We start from the raw sequence: 12,507 nt of genomic DNA, 5'->3' as shown, positions 1-12,507 counted from the left end.
CTGTAAATGTTACACGTAAAGCTTAAAGGAGATTTACATGGGTTACTTTTTAAATACCTGAACAGGAAAGTGTTGAAATTAAACACTAGAATTTCAATTTCTTTGCTGTTGCAAGGGACATTAAAATAATTAATTTTTAGGTCTCTTGCTGTTCTCATATTTTTAAACCTAATTTAGAACCGGGGACATAGAAGTGCAACCTGGACACTGTATGCAGCCCTCTACAGTATGTAAGTCTGAAACTGAAGTTTATACATTTGACCCTTCTGCCAGCAGCTAAACCACAGCATAACAGAAAAAGGATGCAATCAGCTACTTCAGTTTGCTCGTATTGTTATCGTGAATTAACAAAGACAAAGGTAGGAGATATCCCTTTATTTCCTGTTCTGGTAGGCATATGGAAAATGGCAGGGGAGCAACACTGGCTAGGCAAGTGGATTCATCAGCAACTGGCTTCAGGGAGCATGATGTGTTGACAAGTGAGAGGAGCTGATTTGGAATAGTTGCAGCCCAGAGCCTCCATCTGTAATCATGATGCAACCCACATGTCAAAACAGTTTAGTAAGCTGTTTTTAAGGGCATATATTCTATGATAAAAGGTGCACTTGATCATTTACCCTTCTAAAAAAAGGGTACATATTTCACTACACATTTGTAATAACCAAGACTAAACTAGTCCACTAAATGTGTTTTTCTAAAACAGAAAATTAACAAGTAGTTTGAAATACATTATACACTGCTTGCACTACTGATCCAAAAGGTGTTGCACCCACTTCCACCATGTCTGAATTCGACCCTTGGTGTTTCTAAAATTTGAAAACTAACTACAGTAACCAGGCTCTCTGTATTCTGTGGTTTGATGTAGAAATCTGAAGTAACGCTAAGAGTTAGCTGTGGCAAGAGTTATCGTAACTGATAGAAATTTGGCTATGTTTATTTAGCAATAATGCAGGAGTAGCAAACTTGATAATAGCATCAGATGATAAAAGGATGGTGGCAATAATTATATAGTCAAGCACACTTAAAAACAATCTTAAAAAAAACCCAAGGAGTTAACGGTGGTCAGCACCTCATGGGATGAGGCCTTTTGTGTCTTACCTGAAAAAATTAAGTAAATGGCATCTCAGGCAACTGCTTATACTGCTGTAGATTATGGCAAATGCAATGAGTGAGTGAAGTACAGACTGGTAGTCTAAACTTTGAATTTTCTTTAGTTGATTACAGTTCATCCTTCAGGGAAGAACTTCCAAAGGATCCTAAGCAAATTAGGTGCCCGGACCCCATCAAAATTCAATAGGAGTTGGGTGCCTAACTCACTTGGGCCCTTTTGAAAATCCCAGAGCCAGTAATTAACCTTTTAAAAAAATAATATAGTTATATTGCAATAATGATTTGTCTAAAGCTAGTAAACAGGAAATAGCACAAAACTTTCCATACTAAATTGTGATATTCAGAAAACACAGTGATTAAAAGTAGTCAACATAAAAACTGCCTGGAGCTGAAAGGTTATCAACCCCAAATGGATATGTGAAGGATATTTCAGTCTCCCTAAATTCTTATCTACTGTGAAATGACAAGATTTATGACAAGAGAAGTGGCAGAGATTACCCCTTAAACATCCAAGAATCTGACTTTATAGCTTCTTCCTAACACATATTGATCTTTACTATTTGGCTCAAAACTTAGCTAAAAAAAAGAGTCCTTGTCATTTCTATAGGCAATTATTATATTGTGACAGGGGTACAATATGCATATTGAAGTTCTAATATTAGTGCTCACTATATATTCATTACATTTTTTGCACAATGCATTACATGGCAAAAAATCAGACACAAAAAAGATTCACTTACATCAACACAACCAAAGAGAAGTTAACAACAGTTATACAAATCAGAACAGAGATGAATTGCAATGAGTTGGAATCACTTTATTCATATAAAATAAAATCTTGGATCGCAGAACAAAAATCTAAATTGATTTATTAAGTAATCATTTCAGAAAATGACATTTTATTTGCACATTATAAAAATTCTTGCACTCATGCTAGAAATTATATAAGTGCAAGTGAAATTTGGCTTTGGTCAAGTAGTACATAAATTAACTTGTTCAATCAGGCAAATCACTTTAGTATAATCTATAATAGCCTGAAATATGCAGAATTACCACTTTTCCAAATCTATGACATTAACAGATCATCACATAGTAGGTCCAAAAAGGGTAAATACAAAATTAAGCATATTAGTTATTCAGTTAATTGAATGCCATTAAAAATCAAGTAACTAAACTAGGATTAAACCTTGTTGAGCTGCCTGTTTTCTTTCCCCCAAATAACTTCATCACTAGGGCCCTACTTGAATTGTGGGATGATTGTGAAAAAATGTGGCAGAGTTACAGACAAGCAATGAAAAATTGCAGAAAAGTAATAATGGACTTTATTAATTGCAGTAATAAAGTCCATTATTACTTTTCCACAATCTTCTGCTGTTGGCAACCAGGGATTGAGAGCGGGGGACCGGGGCTGAGAGTGGGGGCTCCAGCTGTTGGTCGCCTGGCGCTGAGAGCAGGGGCCAGGGCTGACAGGAGAGAGCTCCTCCTGTCAGCTTCACGCATGGCAGGGCTCCCGTTGTCAATACTGTGGTGGAAGCCTAATATTGGGGAATCTGCAATATCGCAAGTTAAGTAGGGCCTTATTCATAGAATCCTAGAATATCAGGGTTGGAAGGGACCTCAGCAGGTCATTTAGTCCAACCCCCTACTCAAAGCAGGACCAATCCCTAGACCAGGGGTCGGCAACCTTTCAGAAGCGGTGTGCCGAGTCTTCATTTATTCACTCTGATTTAAGGTTTCGCGGGCCAGTAATACATTTTAATGCTTTTTAGAAGGTCTCTCTCTATAAGTCTATATATTATATAACTAAACTAGAGTTGTATTGTAAAATAAACAAGGTTTTCAAAATGTTTAAGAAACTTCATTTAAAATGAAATTAAAATGTTGATCTTACGCCGCCGGCCCACTCAGCCCGCTGCTGGTCTGGGGTTCTGTTCACCTAGGCCGGCAGCGGGCTGAGCAAGGCCTGTGGCCAGGACCTCGGCAGGCAAGGGTCCGGCAGCCACAACCCCAAACCAGCAGCAGGCTGTGCGGGGCCGGCAGCCTGGACCCCAGACCGACAGTGGACAGCGGTTCCATCTGCCGGCTCCTGCCAGCCGGGATCCCGGCTGCCGGATCCGCTCAGCCCGCTGCCAGTCTGGGGTCCCGGCCCTCCCCACATACAGTAGGTACCTACCTTCTCCCTGGCCCATTCTCTTCCTCTCTCTGCACTGAACTGAGGGTAGAAGTGCACTGAGCACAGGGCTGGGGGTGAAGGATCTGGCCAGGAGCTAAAATGAGGGAGGGGGCTCAGGGTTGGGGCAGGAGGTTCGGGTGTGGTGCACTTACCTAGGCAGCTCCCATTTGATGTGAGGGGTGCAAGTGGGAATGTGTGTGTTGGGGGGGTGCAGGAGCTCCCGTTTGGTGCTCCGGGTGGCGGTGGGGATGTGGCGGGTGCAAGAGTCAGGGCAGAGGGCTGGGGGCAGAGGGCTGGAGTCAGGGCTGGGGGCTGGGTATGTTGGGGGCTGCAGGTGTCAGGGCAGTGGAGGGGCTGGGTATGTGTGGAGGGCAAGAGTCAGGGCCAGGGTTGTGGGGGGGATGAAGGAGTCAAGCAGAGGGCTGGGTGTGTATGAGGTACAGGGCTCAGGGCTGGGTGTGTGGGGGGTGAGGGCTCAGGGCAGAAGGCTGGGTGACTGCCCCCCTAAGAACTCCCAACCACCCTGCTCCTTGTCCCCTGACTACCCCTCCTGGGACCCCTGCCCCCAACTGCCACCCAGGACCCCACCCCCTATCTAAGCCTCCCTGTTCCTTGTCCCCTGGCTGGACCCTATCCCCTACCTGTCCCCTGACTGCCCCAACCCTTATCCACACCCCCACTCCCAGCCAGATCCCGGGGACTCCCATGCCTATCCAACAACTCCCCGCCCCTCGACAGGACCCCCAGAACTCCCGACCCATTCAACCCCCCCGGTTCCCTGCCTGCCCCAACCCCTCTCCACACCCCTGCCTCCTGACAGGACCCCCAGAACTCCCGACTCATACAACCGCCCCCGTTCCTTGTCCCCTGGCTGCCCCCTCCAGAGACCGCCCCCCGTCCCTAGCCACCCCCGCGGGATCCCACATACACATCCAACCCACCCTGCTCCCTGTCCCCTGACTGCCCTCCCCCTTATCCAACCCTCCCCCCCCCCGCCCAGGACCGCTTACCATGAGGCTCCACGCAGAGCCAGATACGCTGCCCTGCGGGAGCACACAGCCTTGCCCCTCAGAGCGTTGCGCGCGCGGCGACAGAGCTCCGATTGAGTGGGGAGCATCTTTCCCTCCCCGCAGAGCCAAACACTGCCCCGCGGGAGCACACAGGGTGGCATGGCTCCAGGGGAGGGGGGAGCGTTTCTGCCTCCCCAACCCCTAGAGCGCTGCGTGCGCAGCAGCAGCGCCCGAGGGGAGGGGAGAAGGCGGGGGAGGGGCCAGCAGCTTGCTGCGCTTGGCCTGGTGCTCCGGCCCGGGAGTGTGGACCCCACAGTTTGCTGCGCCGGGAGAGTGGGCCCATTTGCCCACCCCGTGTGCATGGCTATGCTTCTGCTCCCTGCCCCCGCGGGGAGAGCGGAAGGCAGAGGAGAGCGGGCCGGGCTGGGCAGGATTTTTAATGGCATGCTGGAGTTCGAGCTGGCTCCAGCATGCCATTAAAAATTGGCTTGCATGTCGTCTTTGGCACGCGTGCCATAGGTTGCCAACCCCAGCCCTAGACAGATTTTTGCCCTAGATCCATAAATGGCCCCCTCAAGGATTAAATGCACAACCCTGGGTTTAGCAGGCCAATGCTCAAACCACTGAGCTATCCTCCCCCCTTCACCTAAATGAAGTAGCATTCCGAGAGACAGAGAGAGAATTAACTAGGATCCGCCTGAGATCTGTTACCTTAACTAATTAAGAGATAATGAAAATGCCTGGTTCTGATACAGGGGACAAAATAGTAAAATCTGGCAACAAGACAAAACAGGGGTAAGGGACACGTGGACAGGTCTATTGAGGTAAAGAGAAGACATTTAGCTTCCAAACTCATAGTTCAAAGAACAGTCCAAGTAAAATGGGACTACTCAAATGCATGTGTGTATGTAGCAGCATAAAAAAAAAAATCATACACAGCATGTCATGCAACATACAGAATATGCAAAAAGCTGAGCCAACATTTCTTATGGAATGGTAATTTTTGCATTTGCTGGCTTTTTAGTTGTACAACTTTATTACTGCCTTAACACTTTATTGCTTTATTATTGCTTTCTTTTTGCATTTCAAATATATAATTAATGAATATTGAATTTTTGTAATATTACTAATATGTAGAATTGAGATTTATTACCAATATTATTTTTCAGCAATAAATAAAAATAGGAATAAAAGTTATGCCAGCTTTTAACCTGACAAAGTCAGTAAATAAAACTGATACCATGGAGCATGTGTCATTCCATGGCTAACTGGGTGTGTATTTTTATCTTCTCTGAGTAGGTATCAGTTTTAGAAACAAAGTACTGAGACAGCACAATTTTCTGTTTTCTCGTCTGTTGACTTTTATAGCATATAGTTACAGTACATTTTGTTGCAATACAAGTTAATAGATCTGCTTTTGGAGTAGAATTCAAAATGTATAGGACCAATAAAGAAATTTAAAAAAAAAAACTCAAAAGAAAATTTTCCATGCAGGCAAGTGATCCCCAACCAATCACAAAGGGTTGCAGTTTAGGAAAATGTTTTTTAAGGTGAAATGTCCTAAGGCAACCTGGACCTCAAACACAAATGTATGGTAAGAAAATACAAATTGTCTCAATTTTTTGAGAGCCAATATTGTGGGAATTTTTTAAATTAGCAATTGTTGTATATACATTATATTTATGAGTATATCGCATTCAGCATTTGGATACATTTTTATTGCTGAGTTCAATTAAGTCAAGTTATCGTCTTGTCCCTTAGTCCATCTCACTTTCCATTACATAATTAACCTTGTATACTCTTCCTGAGGCACAAATGCATCGTCACCGACTCTGTGGGTGCTCTGGGGCTCAAGCACCCAAAGAAAAAAAATAGGAGGTGCTCAGCACTCAAGAAGTGTGTCCTTGCCTGCACTCCACCCCAGTGTCCTGCCCCCACTTGGCCTCTTTCCCCCGTGGCCCTGCCCATGCTGCGTCTCTTCCAGCCTCCGCTCTGCCACTTCCCCTTAGGCATCTGCCACTCACTCCTCTCCACCCCCTCCCCGTCATTTGTCCTTAAGGCATGAGGAGGCAGAGAGAAGTGAGCGGTGGGCAGGGGGAGTCTCAGGGGAGGGGGTAGAGAGAAGCAGGCAGCAGGTGCTTGGGGGAGGGGGTGGAGAGAGGCAGGTGGGAGGTGCTCATGGGAGCGGGCGGAGAGGAGAAAGGGCAGAGAGGAGTGAGCGGTGGAAGCCTCGGGGAAGGGGACAGAGAGGAGCAGACAGGAGATGCTTGGGGGAGGGGGTGGAGAGGAGCAAGCGGCGGTTGGGCAGGGAGGCCTTGGGGCAGGGGATGGAGGGGTGCCAGCAGAGGGTGGGCAGGAGAGCCTCAGGGGAGAGGAGCAAGCAGCAGGCGGGGGGTGGGAGCGGGCGGTGCTTGGAAAGGCGCAAGCGGTGCGCAGGGGAAGGAGTGGAGAGGAATAAATGATGGGCAAAGGGACCTTGGGGGGAAAGGCAGAGTAGTGGCAAGGCCTCAGGGGAAGAGGCCGAGTGGGAGTGGGGCATTGGAGTGGAGCAGTGGTGGAGCACCCACCAGCGCAAAAAAAAAAAAGTCAAAACCTGTGCACAAATGAATGAGCGGAACCAAATGAGGAATTTAGCAAACCAATGGGCTGTTATTCTGTTACTAAGTGTTGATTATAAGGAAACCAAGGTAAAAGCATAGGCGTGGAAGTAGGGATGCGGGGGTGCTGCAGTATCCCCAGGTTTTATGCAGGGTGCCGGCTGCGCACACGGGGTCCCAGCTGCTGGCCCCGCTCTGGCCTGTGGGTGAAGTCCTGGCTGCTGGCCCCATGCCCCGCCTCAGCTTGGGGGGTTGGGCAGAGCACGAAGTAAAAAGTTTGGGGATAGTTTTTGCTGGCTTTCAGCACCCCCACTATAAAAAGTGTTCCAGCTCCACTGGGTAAAAGTAAGTGTTCATTTTCAGCCTCAAGTGGAAAATGCTGGTCAATCAATATACCCAGGATTTTTAAATGCAAGCTAGCAGCTTCTACAGCTGGCTGCAGGTAATTAAATTTCACTTAATGTGCTGGCCAGCCGGACATCAGGATTTTTCTTAGGTTAGAGGGATGGAAAACTATGTAAGATATATTTTATTCCTTATGGTCAAGTCATTGAGGATTTGGAGATACTTTAAAGGCTTCAAATGAAAAATCCTATTTGGCCCAACAAGATGTAGAAAACTGTGTGGCTGAAGAAAATTCTGAGTCTTTGCTTTCATCCTTCAAAATAGAACAAAAGCCTCACTTTTGCACACACAAAACCAAAATTCAAGCATCTCAATATCCATCCGCATTTTCCCCTCAGAATAGTGCAATTATTTCATCAACATCACAGATTATTTAATTTAACCCTCTTAACTAGTCCCTGTGTCTTTAACATTATTCCAATCCAGAGCACTAATTATAGAACAGGTCTACAATGGTCTCCAGGTCTTAGTCTGGACAAGAGAAGACTGAGAGGGGACATAATAGTTTTCAAGTACATAAAAGGTTGTTACAAGGAGAAGGGAGAAAATTTGTTTTTCTTAACCTCTGAGGCTAGGACAAGAAGCAATGGGCTTAAATTGCAGCAAGGACAATTAAGATGGACATTAGGAAAAACTTCCTAACTGTCAGAGTGGTTAAGCACTGGAATAAACTGCTAGGGAGGTGGTAGAATCTCCATCATTGGGGATTTTTAAGAGCACGGTGGACAAACCTTGAGTGCAGGGGACTGGACTAGATGACCTCTTGAGGTCCCTTCCAGTTCTAGGATTCTACGAATGAGCAAGTGGAGAGGAAATGTGCTCTTTGGGAACCTGCAGATCATGCTGGAACAGTGCTTGTGCATGATATTTCCATTCACAGTAATTAGCATTTTCATTTCCACTTCAATAGCATCAAAAATTATTTTTAAAACTGAATTAGTATTGCAGTTAAACAAGACACCTTTTCTTCTGAAAATTGTAATCAACACATATCAGTGAGACTTATTATTCAGAATGTTGAAATACATAAGTAGAAGTTCTGAACAGAAAATTTTTAAAATACTTTTTTAAGTATTCATAGATGTAACTTGGATTCACTGAGCGAGCACAGTATTATCTCATTTCTTGTTTCTTGTGTAAATAATAATTTGTCTAAATTGGTAAAATATCTTTCATAATACAGCTGTGTGCCTTCACAATTTAAAACAAAAATGTGTACAGATGACCTATAAAGATAAGTAGATAATTACGGTTGAAAGTTGCAATACGGAAAGTGTTTTGTGAAGCTTAGAAGAGGCTCTGCATTATTTTCTAATACATTTTAGATCTTTAACAACTCTAAGTAAATGTACATGCATATTATTATTTACAAATGGAAAATGCTTTCTGTTGAACAAGGACAAATGTTAATATATCAAGGCAAATAGGCAAGATACTATAGCACTATTGATACTATAACAGCTAGTGCACACAGCCAAAAGTTAGATAACCTGGGTTCTATTCTTGGCCCTAACATTGGCTCACACTGAAGCCAATGGCAAGACCCTAAACCTCTGTGTGTCTTAGGCCCAGATCCTGCAAGAAGATATGAATGTGCTTAACTTTACTACTGTGAGTAGTCCCATTGAATTCAATAAAGTTAAGTACTTGCAGAGGTGTTTGAAGGTTTGGAGCCTTAGTGTAGAGCAGTAGTCCCCAACCTTTTTCGTCTGGCGGGCACCACACGATGAGCCACGGAGGACCGGGGCGGCGGACGAGCATCCGCCAAAATGCTGTCGACAAGTGGCGTCATCCAGAGGTGGCATCGCCAAAATGCTGTTCCAACACCGCTGGATGACACTGTTTGTCAGCGGCAAGTAGCATCATCCAGAGGCGTCGCTGCCGAAATGCCGTCGAATTACAGTGGCATTTTGGCAGATGCTCGTCCACCGGTCAGTACGCAGGCGCACTTAAGATGCCCTTGTGGGTGCCATGGCATCCACGGGCACCGCATTGGGGACCCCTGCTGTAGAGGAATGAGGCTTTAATTTCCTCATCTGTAAAATGAGACAATATTTCTTTATCTTTGTAAAGCATTTTGAAGTCTTCAGGCAAAATGATATTTTTCTTAAGGAGATTTAATTTGTTTTGTTTTAATTGTTTGTAGATATACTGTATGCCAGTCAGGGGCGGCTCTACAAATCACGCTGCCCCAAGCAGCGCGGAGCGGTGCGCCGCCCTTCCCCGGTCCCGCGGCGGGTCCTCTCTTCCCGCGGCTCCGGTTGAGCTCCCGCCGGCATGCCAGCGGCAGGTCCACCGGAGCCCGGGACCAGCGGACCTGCCGCAGTCATGCCTGCGGGAGCTCAACCGGAGCCGCGGGAAGACGGGACCCGCCGCAGTCATGCCTGCGCAGGTCCGCTCGCCCGGCTCCGTGGACCTGCCGCAGGCACGACTGCGGGAGCTCAACCGGAGCCAAATGACGCCCCCCCGGGAACGGCCGCCCCAAGCGCCTGCTTGGTGCGCTGGGGTCTAGAGCCGCCCCTGATGCCAGTAAACAAAACCAAAACCTTTAAAAATGTTTTGGGAGAACAGGACTGCCAAGTGTCATGCATTGCACCCGACACTCATACATTTGGCAGCCCTGACTGCATTCCTGCAGCCCAGCTGTGATATCAGCTGTGGCACAGGCTCTGTGGGCAGCTACTTTGCCTCCTCTCTCACTGCTTCCCTGGCTTGATCTGAGAGGGGAAGGAACAACCAGCAACAGTGACAACAGCAACTGCAGAGACAGAGGATTAGAGGGTGTCCGTGCCAACCCTGTCCCCAACCTCCCTTCCTTGTAATTGGAAGCAGAAATTGATCGAGTCTGGCATTTTCTTTGATGCAATTTTGTTTATTGTGTCTATGTATGCAGAAGGAATCAAGAACAAAAAGGAGCAATTTCTTACCTTACAGCCCCAAGCTTTTTTAGCCAACAGACCCAAAAGCTCTCTAACTTTTTTTCCAAGGCCACACTGTCTTCACAAGCTACTACAACTAGGCTTTCTTGTATTATTCACCCTTTGTTTCTCTCTCTCTGTTCTTGACTGTCCATTTCTGTGTGTTCTCTCATACACCTACCAAAACAATACTCAGCCTAAAAGCTCCTGGGTAGATTCACGCACACCTTTTGTCTTAAGTGATATTTATCTTTACAGTTATGTTAACTGCAAGGTGAGTTCGCACTTACCAACCACAATAGGTTTTTAACCCAACTCATAACAAGTTTCTCCTTTAAAGGGCTGTAACATTTTGACTGTCCCCATGCAGGAGCCCTCAGCACAGGGCTAGTGCTAAATGCCACAATCTAGCCCTCCTAGTATGTCTACATTGAGATAAAAAAGCCACGGAATTTCAGAATCCAGGTCAGCAGACTTGGGCTTGAGGGACTAAAAATAGCAGTGTAGACATCAGGCTCAGGCTGCCGCCTGGGCTCTGAGCTCCTTCTCTCTCGCCTCGGCTCCAGCCTGAGACCAAAGTCTATTCTGCAATTTTATAGCCCCACAGACTGAGCCCTGCAAGCCCTAGTCAGCTGACTCTGGTCAGTTGTGGCCACGCTGAAGGTCTTTGATGCCAATGGTTTGGCAAAACTTTCAACTGTGGCTTCACTGCCAAGAGTACTTCACCTGTGACACTAATACATATGTGGTAACTTTCCAGAAAGAGCTCTATTCATACTGCTACTACTATACTGATTGTGTTGCATTAACACAACATACGCTGGCAGGCGCACCCTCCAACTTTTCCACACAGAACAAACAGATTGGTAAGAAGATTGTTACACAGTTACATTAGCAATAACAACTACAAAATTAAGGCTGCAAATATTGTGCCATCCTTAAGTTTTTATGTTATATTATGGGAGTGCCATTCATGGTTCCTTAGTTAAGAATGAGCTGAGTTTTGCCATTAAAAGTAGGAATTAAATCACATTGTTATATGTATCAAAATACAGCATATCCTCCTCAAAATAATAGTATGTAGTCTTTAGGCAAATAATTAATTTTATGAGACCTCACTAGTAAATCTGTTAGTTTATGACTTAAAATAATTTTAAAAGGGTCCGTTAATAAATTTAGCACCATGTCAGGCCATTTTTAGGTTAAAGTAAGTAAACACACACACACACACACACTAAATAGGCTGAATTAACAGCACCTCCTATTATGGTTACCTAACACTTCCCTTTATAAGATTCTGTTTTGATTTGCTTATAACTTTGCAAAATTTCAACCATTTGGGCTGAACTATCTCAATGTAGACATACTATGTAGACATACTAGAAGGGCTAGATTGTGGCATTTAGCACTAGCCCTGTGCTGAGGGCTCCTGCATAGGGACAGTCAAAAATGTTGGGTATCTGACTCAGGCTGAATTCTCTTTGGAAAATTTCAACCAAAACCATTCAACTGTTTCTGACAACAAGACGAGGGGGGAAAATATGTTTTGCACTACTTAAAAAAATTCTTGAGACCTTTTCTTTGAGTAGTTCTACAGTCCGTAGGTTTTTGAACAGGGATTTGTAATTTGGAAGTGGTGTGGCCTTTGTTTGCTGTCCCTGTGAAAATGTGCCCAAATTTGTCCAGGTTATAAACATTTGAAAAATCTTAGTTCACATATGCTCAGTAGAGAATTCTTAGAATTTATCAGCTAAAATTTCCAAATTGTCCTCACTGAACATGCTCAGATCTCTCACAGTTACTAGTATTGACCACACTCTGCATACACCATCCTCTCACAGAGCAACAGAGCATGGTCCATCCCTTCGCAGGTCCTAGGTATGATCGATTGTGTATGTGCCAGTCCCAGAGAGCAACTAGGGAAGTATTAATGCAATTTTACAAGCACCTATAAGACCCTATCTGGAATACTGTGTACAATTCTGGCTGCCCATGTTCAAGAAAGATTAATTCAAATTGGAACAGATATAGAGAAGTGCTACTAGGATGATTATCAAAATGACATTAAAAGAGCCTGGCTACTTTAGCCTAGCAAAATGAAGGCTGAAAGGGGATATGGTTATTCTCTGTAAATACATCAGAGGGATAAACACCAGTGAGTGAGAAGAGCTATTTAAGCTAAAGGACAATGCTAGCACAAGAACAAATGGGTACAAACTGACCATGAATAAAGTTAGATTGGAAGTAAAAAGAAGGTTTCTCACCATCAGAGGAGTAAGATTCTGGAAGAGCCT

At 45.2% G+C, this 12,507-nt stretch overlaps 1 protein-coding gene and 1 long non-coding RNA gene across 8 annotated transcripts in view; one reads left to right on the top strand and one right to left on the bottom strand.

Moving 5' to 3' along the window:
* The window catches only part of PLCL2 (phospholipase C like 2), a 247,619-nt gene that overhangs the window by 86,139 nt on the left and 148,973 nt on the right, over nt 1-12,507 (bottom strand). The window lies entirely within an intron of this gene.
* LOC120397207 overlaps nt 1-12,507 on the top strand; it is a 48,970-nt gene that overhangs the window by 25,170 nt on the left and 11,293 nt on the right. For both annotated transcript variants that reach the window (XR_005593718.1, XR_005593717.1), the window contains exon 3: nt 178-359. This is a non-coding gene — a long non-coding RNA (uncharacterized LOC120397207). The remainder of the gene's footprint in view (nt 1-177; nt 360-12,507) is intronic.

Source organism: Mauremys reevesii, linkage group 2 (genome assembly GCF_016161935.1).
Source record: "Mauremys reevesii isolate NIE-2019 linkage group 2, ASM1616193v1, whole genome shotgun sequence".
Lineage (NCBI taxonomy): Eukaryota > Metazoa > Chordata > Testudines > Geoemydidae > Mauremys > Mauremys reevesii.
This window is presented reverse-complemented; position numbering and strand designations above follow the sequence as displayed.